This window comes from Cyanistes caeruleus, chromosome 3 (genome assembly GCF_971803275.1).
Source record: "Cyanistes caeruleus chromosome 3, bCyaCae1.hap1.1, whole genome shotgun sequence".
In the NCBI taxonomy this organism is placed as follows: Eukaryota; Metazoa; Chordata; class Aves; order Passeriformes; family Paridae; genus Cyanistes; species Cyanistes caeruleus.
In genome coordinates, this window is record NC_141703.1 from 92,170,688 (window position 1) to 92,188,528 (window position 17,841).

Consider the following 17,841-nt stretch of genomic DNA (forward strand, 5'->3'; position numbering starts at 1 on the left):
GCACACAGAGTGGGCAGCAAAGCCCAGAGATACTTCAGGCCAGATTGAGCCCTCCCTTTATTTCCCAGTGAGTCTAGGCACAGCCTCAGGAGAGGGAGGACAGGCAGGGATGGCTGTGTCCAGACAGCCCAGGAGAATACCTTCTCCCACAGGCAGTCAGAGGGTGACCTGCCCACACAGCTACAGTTGCTTGTTTTTAAGAAGAAGCCTTCTCCAACCTGGTTCTTGGCCATTTTTACTCCCTAGCAGCCCCCAGTACCGTGGCATCTCCAGGCGCATCCCCTGCAGCTGCGTCACTCTGTCCTTCACACGCAGTCTGCAGCTGGTGGCCAGAGCTCTGGAGCAGCAGTCACAGGATGCTCTCCTGACATCTATTTTTACAGTGCTTTGCAAAGACAGTATCTGGGAGCTCTGTTAGGGGTGCAGAGGTGTAGGGAGACAGCCGAGGTGCTGGGGAACTGGGAGGTCATTTATGCTTCCTTGGTGCACACAGCTCTTCTTCTTGGTGCACCTCCTTTACTTTGAAGGCATCAATCATAATTCTTCAGTTATGGCTAAGTTTAGATTTCCATTCTCAGGCTTATTTTTCGCTTTCCAGCCTTTATTAGGAGAAACTAATTTGTTTGCATAGTGAGATGTTCAAAAGCAGATAAGACATGTCAAGAGCAGGAGGGATTTATTTTTTTATTATTTTTTTTTCCCTCTCAGAAAATGCAGAATTAGATATATGCATGCTTTGGAGAAATCATACATTGAGCTCATCATCTCTTACTGCATCTTGAGTCTTCTTGACTTAGATGCTCTCTGGCTTGCCAGAGCTCATGATGTCAACACTCCTACACAGGTATTTTTCACAGGCAACAGCTGGGAACCAGAGGGGGAGCCCAAGAAGGGGCACGGCTGGTTTTAGATATTTCTTATTAGGGAGGGGAATATGTGGGGAGGGGAGACAAGGGGCTGTGTAATCAAAGGCAGGCAGAGAGTAATCTAGTTGTGGGAGCATGAGAGAGGCAGAAACAGATATACAGATGGTGCACAGCAACGAAGAAAAGAAACATGATGAAGGAGTGAAAGAAAAATAAATAAAAGTTAATAGAGCTAAGCAAAAATACTGAGAAGAAAAATATAGTGCTGCTGAAAGAGGGAAGAGAATGAACTCAGAGACAGGCAACAGGGATGCTGCTGAGAAAAAAAAAATATTAACAATGAAAGATAGATCACAGCATGCTAGATGGCAAGAAATAAACAACAAGTTTATACAATTTCAAGGAAAACTATTGAGTCAAAATGTGTAAAGGGAAAAGGGAGGGAGAGGGAAGAAGGCAAGGTTGGAAAAAAGAAATTCAAAGGCTCCTTTGAAAAGAATAATTAAGTGACTAAGGCATCAGTGCCAAATTACTGTGATACTCTAGGGGCTGAGGCATTCAGCAATGAAACCTGTGGGGATTGCTGGGGAGGGGGGCTGAACCAAGAGGACCAGGAGACTGGTGGCAGGCTCCCAGCCCACCCTCCCCAAGCACTGCACAGCCATGTGTTGCTGGTCTGGGTCTCTGCACAGCCCCAGGGACCTTCTTGGCAGGCAGCTGAGTTTTAGGGAAGACATGTCTGGAAAAATGGGGAGAGGGAGAAATACATTTACCTCAATAAGCCTTCTGTCTGAAGGGTCTCTGTTGCTTTTGAGGCTCTGTCTGCCCTTTCTGAGGTTCTTACTCTTGGCTTGCAAAGCCAAGCCCTCTCTTTTGGGTGTAAGGCTAGCATTACACAAGGTAGGAGCTCAGGGGGGAATATGCCATCAATGTCCAGTGAGGCAGGAGGAATTTATTAGTATTTAAAACTAAATCAATGCACTGCCTGAAAAAAATGATCCTTTGCCCTGAATATTAATGTCAATTTGGCATATGATAATTTAAATTTAATTTAGTTGTATAGGATTCTTCCTCAGCCCTATGCATGAATGGACAAGTAATTTTGCAACATGACTTCATCCAGCCTCTGTGCTTGTAAAGCCGTCAAAACGCGCTCAGCCACAGGCCAGGATTTCCCTGTCTCCTTTCTCCCCTGGTCCCCTGCTTTCCTTTACTGCCTTTACTGCTAAGCCTGATGGAGCATGGCAATGACAAATGTGAAAACAGTAAGCAAAAGATTTTCACCCTTGCAGAATGAGCCCTGGCAAAACCACCGCTGTGTTCCTTGCTCAGGTTCCAGGAGCTATTAATAGAGGTCTGTGAAGGTTTATTACTTATGCTTTTATACTGGGTCTTCTTTAATATGAACAGTGTGCACATTTTGTTCCCATTTCCTCATGTCTTTCTGTCACCTGAATAGGCCTCTGCCAGGACAAAATTTTTTTAAAAGAGAAGGAAGCAGCATATCCAGGCAGGCCCCTTCCAACATGCCTATCCCACCCCGGTGCACCCAAAAGACCTCTGTCCTGAGAACTCAGCCTGTGCTGACACTGCAATTGTAGCTGGGCAAAACAGGGAAACTTGGTGTCCTCAGGATGTTGGGAGAATCAGACTTTCTTTTGAATTCCACTCGGTGTCAATTGACAGCTCCCTGAAAAACCCACCAGGTGAAACACGTCTGTAAGAGTTCATCATTTACAGGCCTGACACCTAGAAGTGCAGCTGAGCATCTCAGCTTCCATTAATAGAAGTCAACATGACCTGACAGGACTTTGATCTCCTGCAAATAACACCAGGTTTCAGCAGGCCAGCGGTGGCTGTAGGGCTTTGTGGGCAATTTACAAGGGACTCCTCGGGTCCCTTCACTGAAGAGCTTAGCCTTTAAGAGCATGATCCCGTAAATCGGTGCTTAGGCAACTAGCCCATCAGGTTTAATGGGATTACTTGGGTGAGCAAGGCTTTGTGAGACAGTCCTGAGGAGCAGTGGAAATGGATGGAGCTGCAACGTCACTGCAGAGCATGAGGGGCATGCATACAGCCCTGGGAATGCCCTGGGAATTGCCCTTATCACAGGGATGTGGTTGGTGCTGCTTGGGAGGAGGTATTGCTGTACATTTTGCATGCTGCTGGAGTATGTTGATGGCTAGATAAAGGCAAAAATGGCATGGGATTGTGGCTGTTTGGGCAGGGAGGATGCCAAAAAGGTCATCAGATGTGTTGGAGTTGATGAAACATGCGTGATGGGTGGAGGAGGGGATGTGAGGGAAGGTCCCCCAGCTGTGAGCAGTGCCAAGACCATGTCTGATGGTTTCTAAGGTGGCTGAGGCACCACCAAAATGAGGCAGAGGGATATTCATAATTATTTTGTTCCAATTCAAAAGCAAATCTTAAACTGATGATGTTTGCAGCCCTTCTGCCGTCCCTCTCTGCAAGCACGGTAGCTTGGGTAGAGCAAATACTCACAAAGATATTTCTATTATGAGTATTTCTGTCAAAAGTGAATTTGAAATGGTCTGTTGGATGGGGAAATTTGCATTTTGTGCTGCCAACTATTGTCTGAGTCATAGGTTCTGTTTTTTGCTGGCCCTTAATTAGCTGAGTCAAGTTGCATAAATCACACACTAATTTACCTACCAAAATCCTTGAGTGGCCCACCCACAAATATGTACCATGTCAGTCTGACTGGGTCACTTCCTGAAGCCTCAGTGCATCAGGCAGGCCATGAGCTTTGCTGAGAAGCACTGGTGCTCCTGGTGTGCTTTCCACAGCCCCTCACATAAGCTCATCCTCAGTCCACACTCACGCTTGCACATTTTCCTGTGTTTCCGTTGTACACGTGATTTGTGTTGCGCTGATTTTGTTAGTGATGCAGATGTTACAGTCCGGTGGTATGTAGGAGGGAATGGTGGATTTTACAGCTGACTGCAATATTCACAATATGTTTAATGTGTGAGGAAAAGATTATTTGCTGCCAGAAAATACATCAATAATCCCAAATATCAAATAAGCATGAGAGACGGATATTTCCTTTGCTATCACAAAAATGCTAGCTTTCATCAGACGCTTTTATTTTCTCGCTCACTTTGTAGCTCATAAGTGGGTTTGGTCAGCAGTACAGCTTCCTCCTGATTTCAGTGAGGAAAAAAACCCTAGCTATAGCCCTGCAAGCTATTACCTCTTAAAGCACCATTTGACATGAGTTTCAAGTGCTGTTTAGCTCCAGGTTTTGCAGAGTCCTGTGATGTCTGTCCAGGAAACCCAGTAATGTTCTCCAGATGGCATTTTCTAGAGGATGGCATCCACTCACCGTGGATGTAATTTCTGCATCCATGGGGATGGGCAGTGAGAAAGGACAGCTTGGCATCACCCTTTCCCTGGCAGCAAGCTGCATTAAAGGGACATCCCCCTCCTGCACTGCACATCAACAGGCTGCCTCTTCACTGTCCCTGGTCAATTTGTCATGCCCAAGGACATCCTACTGTCTCCCCTCCTCCCCCTCCTCTTCATGCTGACCAGTCTTCTGCCAGGCTGGTGCCCTGACATCAGCCCAACAACCGGTCAGCATTCTGAAATCTACAGCATCATTTCTGTTGCAAACACTCATGGTCCTCACTGCTGCTGGGGATGGAGAGGAAACCACGGGAGTCCCACCAAAAGCTGGACATTGGTACAGCCACACTGGAGCTGGCAAACCTTCCTCCCCGTTTCCTCCCTTCAGCCAGGGTGGCTGGCAGCCTTCTGGCATGCTGGCCAAGGTGGCTGTGGTGTTCTTGAAGCTGGTGGCTTGGGGTTCATGCTTCCAGGCTGAGCGTGGGCCCTGAAGGCATCTCACAGAAAGCCAGATGCCATGCTCATCTGTGCACGTGCCTCTCTGCCTGTGTGTGTGTATGTTCGAGCTCACAGGGCTGGCACGTGTGCTTGGGTGTGGAGGAGAGGAGGAGTGGGAGGTGCTGGCTGTATTTCCAGAAGTTTCTGGAGAAGATGCATGGGCTGTCTCTTGAGGGCCTCCCTCGGCAATGTGGTGCCCAGCACCTGGTAGGCTTCCTCAAAGAAGTCAGCTTCAAGACTTCTAACACCAGACATGCAGCATGAGGGCTGGAAAAAGCAGACCAGGCAGCACATCCTCCTCTCCAGGAAAGCTGCTGCTTTTTCCTTCTTGCATATAGAAGCTGGAGGGAAGCGATCCATGCAGATGAGCAACACGCTGCTCTTGGGAGGGATGTGCTTGTAACCCGAGGTGTGCGGGCACTGCAGGCTCTCCATGCTGGAATGCCTGGATTGGTGCATCTGCCTTCCCCAGGGAGTAAATATGCTTGGCAGGGCTGCCTGGTTGGCACACACGCGTGGGGCTGTGGTGGGGGGTGTGCCACCCTGTCCTCTGCACGCGTTTGCCAGCGTGTGAAGTGTGCACACATTCCCTGCCTCTAACTACGGGGATTGTTAATCCTGTTTATAGCCAGCAGCAAGATGGGCAGGGAGCCGCTTAACAAGAGCTGACACATGAAAAAAATAAGGCTTTTGTCTCCATTGTACATTAAACAATTCATGAGGTTTGGGGTTGAATAAGACATTTAATGAACATTGGCCTGTTCGGGCTGCCTGCAGCTGGTCATTTCTCACCCAGGGCTGGGTGCTTTTAAAGGCAGAAGAAGGAGACGTGAGTTTTGAGTTATAAAATTTTAACAAATAAATGGCATTTCCTACTTATCTCAAAATGGAGAAATAGGGAGGAAAGCTAATAGCTGTGTTTTCAAGTATCTGGAACAATGGCAGGTTTGTAGACACAGTGAAAGCCCAGCTAAACTGAAGTGAGGATTCTCCTTGAATAGCTTTATTTATTTATCTCTGAAACTATTTGCTCAGTGGTACAGGAATGCAGCCAGAATCCCTGCTTGTTTTGCAGCAGGCACCTTGTTAGTTCCCTTCTTAGATCTCACAGAAGCACGCGGGGTGGAGTAATGAGAAGGGAACGATTAGGGAACAGATCAGACCTTGTAAGGCTGGCTAATTGGGAGTCAGAAGAAGAGGAGGTGGCTGAGAAGACTGGGAGACATTTGCCTGTGGTTACAGGGACGTGTGGTTACCTGCATCCGTGTCATCTTTGTTTTATTTTATGTAAGATCACTTCTCTTCATTCTAAAAGAAGAGAGTAAAAAGAGATAAATATGTTTACACACTTTAAATGTTCAAAAATATCACTTTATGGGGTCACAATTATGTTGCTGTGCTTCCACTTGATTCACTGCACCAGTTTCTATGGTGCCGACAAGAAGGATCAGATTTAGCTTTCACAGTTCTTCCTCTCTGTAGGGTCATGGAATATGAAGTAGTAGGAGGCTGGATTCACTTCTCTCTTGGACTTAGACATTAAGCACTAGCACTGGTGGAGCCTTCCTGGTGTCACATTTTGGCTCTTGATAGGTGGCTTTTGATTGAGCTCTTGGTGGGAGTTGTCCTCTCCTGGTGCACTTCTCCACCTGGAGCCCAGGTGGGACACCTGCCAGCCCCTTAGCAGAGAGGCCAAAGGCCAGATGGACCTGCAGGCACCGGGTGCTCTGTGACCCCTGCGTATGGTCCGTGCAGATTGGAGCCCAGAGCTGAGGCAGCTGCAGGGAGGGGGTGTGCTGCCCACTGCCAGCCAAGTGCCGCAGCTGAATTTCCTTTTGGGGACTCTGTCTTTGCTGCTGGCTCAGAGCACAGCTGCTGATTTCCCACACTGAAGGAAGCAGCGAGGCTGCCTTTCCCTCCCTGGTGCAGGCAGACCCCCTGTTCCAGTGCTGGGGCACAGGCTAGCAGCCCAAAACAGATGGTGCTGTTTTACGCTCAGCCTGCACGGCTGCCCGAGGCAGACAGCAGGCGCATGCATTCCCATCAGATGATACAGGAGAGGGTATCTCAACATGATGCTTCTGCCCATGCATTCCAAGTGGAGAGCAGCTCAGCCTTGGGACACCAGTCCAACTGGTTCTCAGCAGCACAATTCTGTTGGAAAGGAACAACTTTGCTTTGAAAATCCTCTTTATAATCCCAGTCCAGCTTTCACTACAGCAGCAGGGGGCTTTTGTTTTGGCCTGCCTATAATACTGAGGCATTTTGCTCTAGAACAAAGAATCCTGTTATAGCAACAATCTCGATTAGTGCATATTAATGTGCTCAGTTTGTGTAATCTATTTTACCATGTAATTTATTTTAACATTTATTTTAACGCTTTCTACCTCTACACTGAATTAGTAACAATCTCATCACCTGTCAATGGAAGGAAGCTATTTGGGATATTTAACCTTATATGCCCTGGCATTTAGTTCACTGTTTGAACTGTAGCTTTTAAGCATGACAGTCTTCTTTATTTTTTTTATTTTTTTTCCCTTGTACAGCAGCCTGATCCAAACTACAGCTCTATAAATAGCCATTACTACTAATGCATCTAATATGGTATGGAAAATTGATGTGAGTTTAAAAATGTTGTGAAGGAGAAAAATGCAGCATGATATGGGATCTTTAATGGTCTCAAGGATCATAGTATTGCTTTTGCATTGCAGTTATCTTCCTCACTCCTGCAGGTCTTCATGTCCTTAAATCACATGCTCCTCAAAACAGGAGGGGGATCAGCAATGTCATGGTCTTGGTGGAGGAGGATAGTCAAATGATACAGAATGTCATTTTCTTTGGATGTCTCCTGACTCGAGTTGTTACTGCAGATCTGTATGAACTTGCCTTTGAGGTCTGATCAGATCATGTCCCAAGGTGCTGCCTTTTCTTGGCTAGCCCAGGACACCATAAATTACAGATGCAGCTGTAAAATAATCAGCTTTACAGTTGCTTCCTTTCACCAAAGAAAGGCCTGCCCTCAAACACAGGGATGAGAAAGTAGAGCAGGGGATTACATGGGAAGATGATATGCCATGCACAAACATACATCAACAGCCTCAGGCTTTGACACCAAGCTATTGTGCTAATGCATGCACGTTGATACAGTGATAGTTTGGAAAGGCAGTGTCTTTTTCAGTGGGTCAAAACTGTGCTTGATTGTTTTCTCATCCTGTAAAACTAGAGTTATAAACCCATTCTGATCCTTCACTGCCATGAGATTTGTAAGCCATAAGCCTGATTCCTAGAGAGGCACAGCTGTGTTGGTCTCTTGGATGCCCTTAGGTCCCATCACCTGGAAACTTGCACTTGAGAAGCTGGAGAGGGTGATCAGAGCAGAGACCCTGGTAGTGTAGATGAGCAGGGCTGAAGCTGCCCCGCTACCAAGTGGCATTTTCGCAGTCAGAACAGGATTTGCCACGTGCCCAGGCCTTGGCCATACATAAGCTGAACCCGAGGGCACCAGGATCTTGCTCAGTCGTGAGTGGTGGATCAAAGCCAGCTCTTCCTGAATGAGACAGTGGCAGCTGTACAGGCTACAGTCTGTTTTCTGGTGTCAAGGCTGGTGAGAAGACATGGCTGAACTGGCTTTCTATGTCACTGCAGGAATCTTGGAAAAACATTTAGGATTAAGCCAGCTTCAGACAGGATAATCACAGCACCTTCCACTGCACGTGAAAGCATCAGGCAGCCTATCACTCTATCCATTCTTTGGTGTATATTTTCTCTGTCTCTCTCCTTTCACCCCACCATATGTGGCATGTTGGATGTGCTGCCTCCCCCTCCTGTTTTCTGCCCCAAGGTTGTTGTAAGCTTGAGAGTGATGTCTGGTAACGCTCTTTATTGCACATAGTACAGAGAAATATGAGGATGGCAACCCTACAAGAGCAGATGGCTTCACATGCCTGGATCTGTTTCCTCAGACAAAGCAGGATACTGCGAACTGGTGTTCATTTCACTTGGTAACATCCACTTGAAATATTGGTGGGTGTTGAACCATTTGGGGAAGCAGGCAGGCTGTTACAAAGACTCACGTGGGCAGGGTAGAGTGAGGGCGTATAGGTGATGGGAATCCTGCACATTTCTGGTAGCATGTCCCTTCCCAGATGAGAGGACAGGGTGCTGAAAGAAAGAAGTTGTAAATAGAGGGGAATTTCTCTGTACTCCACTGCATGCAAATATGTGCATCTCCAACAAGGCTGGCTAAGAGTAAAAGGACTCACTGGGAGGGGTCAGCTGTGGAGTTAGTTTGGACACCTCAAGCATGGACTGCAAAGGCTCAATTTATCTTGTTGGGAGTGTACACACAGTACACAGTAAATATATTCTCCAGACAGTCAGCATCCACACTCAGCAGAGACTACAACATGGCAGTGTTTGTAGCACAAGCAGGAAGAGGCCCCTGCACCATGCATCTGCAGGGTGGCACTTGGAGGAACAGGTGGGAGAAAGGTGAGGAGATAAAGAGGCGAAGAGCAAGGTCATCTCTGTGTGCAGAGAGAGTACTCACCAATGGGAGGAAAGAAAGAGAGGGACACTGGTGAACATGTGGGGGACAGAAAGGATTCATTAGAACAGGGAGGAAAGGAAGATTCACAGGGCAGGGATGTCAGAGGCAGTAGCCACAGCCCCGGAAGCCCTTCCACCTCATCCCTGCATCACCCCGCATGACAATGCTGTCCCCTTCTGTCAGACACCAGTCTCCATCATTTCAGCTTCCTAGCCCACCTGCTCCATGTTAATGCATTTCTGATAATTACCATTTTTCAGAACTATTTTGACTGCTAAAAAATGCTGTTTTTAAAATATAAGCTGATTAAAAGAGACTACTCATTAGCATAAGCTCCTTGCTGTTCAGCCCTCTTCCTAATTAAAAGCACTCATCTGTGGAGACCTCGATTCTCCCCTGTCCTCTGGGCTAGCTTTTTGGACATTTTTCCCTGGCAGTTTGCTTTATTTTGCTTCATCTTCCTTTTTTTAGTTTCCTCTCCAGCAGATTTCTGGCAAGGGTGGAGGAGGATTCAGGCAGGTGGAGGCTTAGGTATTTAGTACCAGATGAAAACTAGAATGAATATGCTGTTCCTTAAAGCATCATCTTCTGTTTATTGCTGCTGGCTTGGCAGCAGAGCAGCAGCATGTTGGCTCCCAGGTTCTTGGAGGTGCACCTCCCAGGGCAGTGACCTCCTCCGGTCTAAACAGCACTAGGCTGGTGGCATGTTTGGATGGCAGATCTGTAATGCAAATCCAAGGGTGCTGGTGGCTGTGCAGCAGGTGTTGATTTCTCTCTCATTCAGCACTAAGCCAAGGTCCCAGTGAGGGCTCAGCTGCTTCTGTGTTGTGGGGAAGGCAGCATTATGATGAGCTGCAGAGGACCCCACCACAGAGCCACATGATGGCTCTAAATATCTAAATGTAGCCCCAGTACTTCGGAAAATTTTAGCGCAAGGAACTGTTTTCTGTCTTCCATGGTGTTCCCTAATAGTCCTGAATTAAATAAAGCAACCACCCTCATTCCTCCCCTCAGTGTTGCCTGTTTCTAAGCAGCTGCCATCTTTAGCCCTGAGGTGACAGCATTTTTGAGGCCACTGATGTCTGTCGTCACCCAGAGGGGCTCTGGAAACCTGCAGCAGGACTGGAAGGCCCTGCAAATGATACTCCACACATTCTAAATGCTAGCTATTAAATAACTGAGGCAAGAATGGTGTTTAAGCTGTCCCAAAGCAGTCTGGAACTCCAGCCAGCTTGATCAGTAGGAATTCACATCTGTGGGATGGATGGGTTGCTTGCTGGTCCTCTGCAAACGTTCAGAAGGAGGGGAACTTGCTGGCATGTATGGACCCAGCTCACCAGCATGTGTGGAAGGAGGAGATTTCTCCAGACAGTGTTGTTTAGAAGTCTATTCACTGCTTTTTATCTTTCCATTATATGGAATTATGGCAGACATTGAAATACTCCTGTTTTCTTCCCTAAGAAGAATTTCTGTGGTTCACCTGTGAAATTCAACAGATGACTACTGTCAGCAAAAATCTGTTATCTTCATTTCAGGAGGTCCTTCCTCAGCTACAGTCAAGTGTCACTTGGTGCCACTAAAGAGAAGGGGCTTAAAACTCTGCTTGTGAGAGCGGCTTGGACATAAATTTTTGTCGAAGCAAACTCAGGCCTGGCTGGCCAGGGACCTGTAACCCATCATGGGAATTCCAGAAGGCAGCAGACATTTTCCTAGTCCTTGTTTTCATTCTATCCTTGCTCAGGCTGGATTGGATAGGAGCTGTGGCCAGGTTTGGCTCAATATCCCTTCTCCCCATGCTTTTTCAGTGTCTTATGCTTAGCCCTGCAGGAGCTGACACTGCTGTGGAGAAGTGAGACTGGCGTCTAATTTGCGTCATGCCTCGGCAGCTATAGTCTGACTGCAGGCTCTTTCTTCCTGGGGTTCCTCTAAGAGCCAAAAAAAGAACAGCTGATTTTTCAGATGGAGAAGGGATTGGGGATGGCGGGGAGGTTAGGTACTCTGGGGTTAATGGTCATCTCTTTCACATCAACTCTCTGCTGGTGGAAGTCCATTGATTGTAATGAAATGATGCCTGATTTACCATGACAGTCAGGAAAGCATCACCCTCAGTTTATTTATTTCCTTTAGAACTGAAAAGTGAAACCCATCTGAACTGAAGGGGAGAATTCCACAGTCACGTGAGAGACTTATTCCAGTAAAAAAAGCTGCCCTTTTGCACAGACTCTTTATACTCCACACCCCACCCTTCCCTCCAACATCCTCCTTCCCTGCTTCCTCACACCAGTCTGTAAATCCCCTGTTCAATTGTACATACTGGGAGTGGATGATGTCTCTTGCTTATACCATGGCACTTCAGAAATAACTTGACAGAAGTTTGTGGCATTGCAGCAGTCAGGCCCCAGGTTCAGCCGAACCATGACTGTAAAATCCCATTTAAAAGGTCAGGAGCAATGTTCTTAGCACTCACTTTTCACCCTTCTATGTACCTCTTCTGCTTGCTTGACTGTCTTTTCAAAACTGTCAGCCAGGCTAAGGTCTCACCTGAAATTCTGAAGTAGCCTGAAGTGAACAGCCTGAATAGCTGCAAAGGTCAAGACAATTCCTTGGCTCTGGTGAAGGGCCAAAGTCACTCCCAGTTTCACTCAGTTGCTTCAACATCACACCAGGAAGACTTTGGTTTAAGGTAGTGGCTCTACCTTGTCAATAATCCAGCCTCACCTTTGCAAAACCAGATGCATGCTACTTCCATAGGCAGGGAAATTGAGGTGGAAAGTCCAGAGGGGGATGAGAGTTTGCATTGAGCTCTCCAGCATGTCAGACTTGCTCTGGTATGTTGCTTTTCACCAGCAAAACTCCTGGTGTCCTGCAAAAGTAGAATGAGTGTCATTATCTTAATTTTGTAGCTGTAAAAATCAAGTCATGGACTGGGAGCCACTGGATTAGGAGGGAGTTGCCAGGGCCAGCTTAGTGTGTCTTCCAGAGCTGCCCTAATGCCTCCAGGAGCCAGACCCAGCAGGCATTAGACTAGGCCTAGGAGTACGCCCTAGCTCTGAAATCCTTTAGGAGAGTCATGTCACCTCTCCATCCTTTTTCATCATGCAGTGGCCACATCACACAGCTAAAAGAACATAAAACAGTAGGGAAAACTTTCATGGAAAAGAGCTGGTCTTGCTCTTCCCCAGTCCCAGCAGCTCTCCTGGAATGGCAACTCTAGTGTCCTTCTCAAAAGTGGGGACAATGTATCTCCCATCTATGCCCCATGTGTGAGGCAGCAGTGGGTGCTGGTTGTCACAGTGGGTGTTGGTGTTGGTGGAGTGCATTGTTGTCACAAACAGGCCTGCCAAGCACTCTGTTCCCAACAGCCATGGCAGAATCAGGAGTATCTTCGTGGTAGGTCTTGTGGGTGCAACCCTGCGAACAGTCAATTTCCCTGCTTCAGGGTGTACGTGGGTCTGTCTGCTCAAAATCAAGCTGAATTTCAACCTGAAGACAGCAGAGGCTTTAGAGCAAACAGTCAGGACTTTGCTCTTCAGTGTTGCCACAGGATTTGACTTGTTTTTGCTGTCAAACTCTGTTTCTTTGATCTTACGGCTGAGCAAGTGGGTTGCACCTAAGAACTCAGTTCCTAGTGGGTCTGCACACATCTGAAACTGGCCATTATGGTGACATGGTGCTCTGAAGGGAAAATGGGAGAATGGACAAGCAGTGCTGGTTTGAAAAGCTGCAGAGATTTTTTTACAGGTCAGATGTTTTAAACTCAAGCCATAGGGTCTCAGTAGTTTTAGGTCTTATGAGAACTCTGCCTGAACTGCTGCTCTTTCTCATAGTTACAGCATTTCCTCCTGACCCAGGGAACTTAAATATTCTAATATTAACTCTAGAATAGACAAGTATTTCTAGATAGATAGCTCATCCAGAGAAGGATATTTATTATTTTATATCTAGAGTGAGCAGTCCCCATGGGCATCCATGTATTAATCTTAGGGAGCTGTGATGGATGGAAAAGTAGGTTGCTCTCTGCAGCGAGGTAGTTTGTACAGGGGAAACTTGAGAAGTTCCCAGACTGAAGGGATTGAAAAGTAATGGGTGCTACAGAATAGTTGGGTGGGTAGGTGGTAGATGCTTTTTATCACTTGGTTTGGGACAGATTGTTCATTTCTTCTTCCTTCATTTGCTAAATTCCTACATATTAGAAATAAGGAAATGAGGTGGTCATAACAGTGATAAAATTCAAAGTCATTTCCGAAGATGAATTTCAATTAGACCTGAACCATTCAGATCTGTTCAACAAAGCTCTTCACTCTCATGTAAGACTTAACAAAATGTGTCTGTTTCTTCTGTCTTGTGCAGTTTCTCTTCCCTTGCATTCAGCAAGGCTGTCTGCTTCCTCTGCTGCCAGGGGCTTGCATCAGCTCTTATATAGGTTACTTCTTATTCTCTCTGGTAACAGCTCCCTCTCCGGTCTGACTAGAGATGAGACACCGATGAGGGACAGAAAGAGTTAAGCAGTGAACAGAGAAGTCATCTAAAAGCAGGGAGAGGGACTCTGATCCTCTACAAAAAACTGTGCTGCAGTTGCTAGGACTGGCTCCCAGCATCAACTTTGTAAGAAGTCTGCCCCCTCTTTTAGCCATCTAGGTATTTTCCTTACTTGGAGAAGGGAATAAAACCCCAGACACAAACCAAAACAAAATGCCTGACATCAGATCTAATTAATAATAATAGAAAAGCCAATTTCACAGCCCATTACCCCTCATAGCCAGGTGGGGGGGTAGGAAGGTGAGGAGGAGGAGGGACTTGAAGCAACATGGGCGGGTGTGTTTGTGGACCTTATGAAAGAGATGGGGTGAGGGTGGCTCACAGAGTTTCCCTGCCAGACGTATAGCTTTAGGCTCCATTAACCCAGAACCCAACAGAAGGTACCATAGCCAAGGGGAAAATCTTTAAAAATGCCGACAGCATCATTTTGCTTCATTAGCAGGGCTCTGGCGTGCCTCCTTCTCTCTTCGCTACCACTATGACCCCCTCCCTTCCAGGCCCCCTCCTCTCCCTCTCTTTCCGTTTCGTTTAACTGAAGGCAATTCATCTCGTTTTAATTAATTTTTACTTGCAGCGTTATCACCCCAAGTATAAAGGCAAAAAGTTGTTTTTTTTAATTACAAAGCTAACGGCATTAATTACCAGTACAGTAAATGCATCAACGCATGGGAGCCAAGTGGCGTTTGGAGGCATTGAGGCAGTGAGCGTCTGTGACAGCTGCAAAGGGTTTGGTGGGATTTTTTCTTTTTTTCTTCTGACAGCCTCACCACAGTAGAGCCTTACTTTGGGAAAAAAAAAAAAAAAAAAACAGCCTGAGATTTTTTAAACCACAAATCAACTCCAGCCACCTACTGGGATATGGCATCTGGAAAGGATGAAATGGAGCATTCTTAAACTATAGGGCTGGAAGGCACAGGAAAAGATCTTTGTCCCAAAACAGAAACCACTAGACCTGTTTCAGTCTTGATGGATGTTTGTTACAGCTCAGCATTCACAGGGAGTCTAAGTCCAATTGGTGCGGTAGTTCATCCAAATGTCACCCTTGTTTCCTAAATGGATTCTTGTAGGTGAAATATTTGCAGAGCTTTGATGATCTGGGCAAGTGGAGATGACTACAGGGAGCTGACTGTGGGCTCTGTCCAGCCATGGCACGTGAACACATCTCCAGAAGATGAAAATGACCCATTGCTTCAGCTCTGAATGGACTCTGAGGAATGACCAAAAAGCATAAAAACTGAAGTACTTTGTGTTAAAAAGAAGGGATTTGGCGCAGGGATCGCTCTTCATTGTGACATTCATGGTGGTACAGAGGAGGCACGTCAGGTGCCAAGGGAATCCACTTTCTGAGAGAACTGGGCTTAGAGAAAGAGGTGTCAAGGGCATTGGCAGTGCTAGGAGAAGGGCTCTTGGGTCTCCATCTTGAGCTATTAAGAGACATCTTGTCTGTTTCCTTTTATTTTCTTGAAGGGGAAGGTGTAGAATCAGTTGAGAGGAAAAAGCTTGAATGTGCCAGTGTTGCACTGGTGCTTGGAACACGGAGGTGGCTTTGCCTTTGCCAGGCAATGGGTGACCTTTGGAGGAAGGGAAGCATGGTACAGGAAAGGCACCTCTGCAGTCAAATGGGGCAAACAGAAATGGTGCAGTGTGAGAGTTGCTTCTGCTACTCTGTTATTCCCATTAAGTTAGGGATAAACCAGCAAGTGCTGAGGAGTAGGGTGGGCCAGGCCCCGAATTTTAAGTTCCTGTACGTGCTTCCTGAGCCACATTTTGCTTTGGCCTGTTTCTGGCTCAATCCTTGTCTGCTCCTGCCATAGCAAAACCTCTCTGCTGAGTTGTAAAAGAAGTCTCACCCTCTCTGAAAGTGTTGGAAGAAATGTCTTTCTATGGCCTTGCCTTTCAGTCAGAGCCTGACTGTGAAAGGACAGATATAAGGAGTGGAAATTACCCTAATAAAATGATGTCTATCATTTTCTTGTTCCAACCAGAAATTCTGTAGCATAGAGCATAAAAAAAATAATTAAAAAAAAAAGAAAAAAAGAAAAAGAAAGAAAAAGAGAACTTATTCAGGAACAACCTGAAGGCGAAAATTATGAAATTGAAACCCAAAGAATCAGCAGGGAAAGTGCTTTAAAAAAGTCCCTCATTAGAGTCACAGAAGGTAGCACCATACCCCCACATGAAAAACAAAATAAAAACCTGGAAGCAAAAAGGTAAGAGAAACTCATGCACTTAAATACCAAGTTATGTTGGTTTATTCAAGTCAGATAAAGAATACTTTAAAAATTGGATATTCCATCCGAGTGATGCTAATAGAATGGAACATAAAATGGAGCACTGAGATGTAAAATACAGATTAAGAAAAAATTTGAGGAACAAATAGCCAAAGATAACACAAGCAATAATAAATTCTTTACATACCAAGAGTAGGCAGCCCCAGGGAGAGTCAGTTAAAGAGGTAATCAGGATGAATAGAGATTGCAGAAAAGCCTTGGTCATTAGTAGAGGGGAGAAGAGAACCCTGAATACCCCAGCATGCATTTTGCAGAGAAAAAATGATGACACTGTCCTTGGGTGATGTGTGAGTAATAATGAAACTGTGTGCAAAATGGGGCTGTAAAAGATCTCCAGGTTATTGCAAAGGGACTCCATGTTGGCAGATCTCAATTTTGACTTGCAGTCCTCCACAGAAAAATTTGTATTCCCTGATCATCACCCCAGTACCACCCCAGATTCTGGGGGAAGAAGCAACCTGAAAAGAGCAGGTATGAAATGTGAACCTATACAACCAGCAGGTAGATTGCTACAAAATGAAATCCCTTAATAGGTTCGTAGGAGGTCATACCATGTTCCCAAATTAAAATCAAAACCTGGAAACAAAAAGGAAATAGGAAAAAGTGCAGTCAAATGCCAAATTTCATGGTCCTATTCACATATATTTAAAAAAAAAAAAAAAAAAAACGAAAAAAGGAAAAGAAGAAAATATTACACCATGGCATAAAATGTTTGGGGTTTTTTGGTTTGCTTTGTGGTTTTTTGTTTCATCTTGTTTTTTTGTGGGGGGCTGTTTGTTTGTTTGGGTGTTCAGTTGTTTGGGTTTTTTTGTTTTGTTTTGTTTGGGTATTTTTGTTAATGATCAAGTCTTCAGCTGTACTATCTTATTCAGTTCTGGTATTCCCCTTTAATTGTTGCTGTTAGTTCTGCCCTCTATGAAACACCCTTTTTTTGTCACTCACATTAGACTTTGGGCTGATCTGTTGTCATTTCCAAAATGAGGGGCATTGCTCTGTCCTGTAGCACAGGAACCTAGCATGGCCTCTGGCCAGCATCCCAAAGTGCACATCACTGTGTGTACAAGTTGCAAATCCAATGGGGGAGCAGAAACTGGTCAGGAATCTGCTGTAGATTGGAGTTTGGGGAATTGATTCACGTTCATCAACATGCTATGACACTTTGAAACAATCTGTCTTCTCTACCTCTTCCTTTCTTCCTTTCCTAAAAGCATTTTCATGAGCATCATTGGATTTCTGCCATACCTGACCTTACTTTCAGCTTAGTTGCAGGATTGTACCTCCCCTCTCTCCCCTTCAGCTGTCCTCCCCTCCACCTCCAGCCCATGCATGTGATCTGCATCCCAGTCACCTTCCACGTATTGTTCCACATCCTTCTCCCCTTTGCATTTATTTATTTATTTATTTATTTATCTTCCCTGGGGTTGGAAATGGGGAAAAAAATAAAAATAAATATGCAAATGAAAGGGAAAAAACTGAGAGAAATTTAATTAAAATGTGCGTGTTTTTTTCCCTTTGAGTGCTTTAGGGTGGAATAGCAAATTCTTAAAAAAGAGAGCACTCAGAATAAGGTTAAAGAGCTGGAAACTGATTACATGCAATTGAAAATGAAAGCAGGGAGGGGGTGGTGGAGATGTAGCATATTGAGATTGGTAAAAGGCTCTGGGAGACTCTTGCTGGTGAGGGGGCATTTTTCACTGTGAGTTACAGCCAAGCAGGCATTGTATATGAG

General features: G+C 45.7%; 1 protein-coding gene and 1 long non-coding RNA gene across 5 annotated transcripts in view; one reads left to right on the plus strand and one right to left on the minus strand.

Annotated features, from left to right (window-relative positions):
* Positions 1-17,841, plus strand: part of LSAMP (limbic system associated membrane protein) — a 977,049-nt gene that overhangs the window by 755,074 nt on the left and 204,134 nt on the right. The window lies entirely within an intron of this gene.
* LOC111939240 (uncharacterized) lies at positions 10,655-11,678 on the minus strand. Its single transcript, XR_002869208.2, has 2 exons — positions 11,597-11,678; positions 10,655-10,762 (listed from the first exon to the last, which is right to left on the minus strand). It is a non-coding gene; the product is annotated as an uncharacterized LOC111939240 (long non-coding RNA).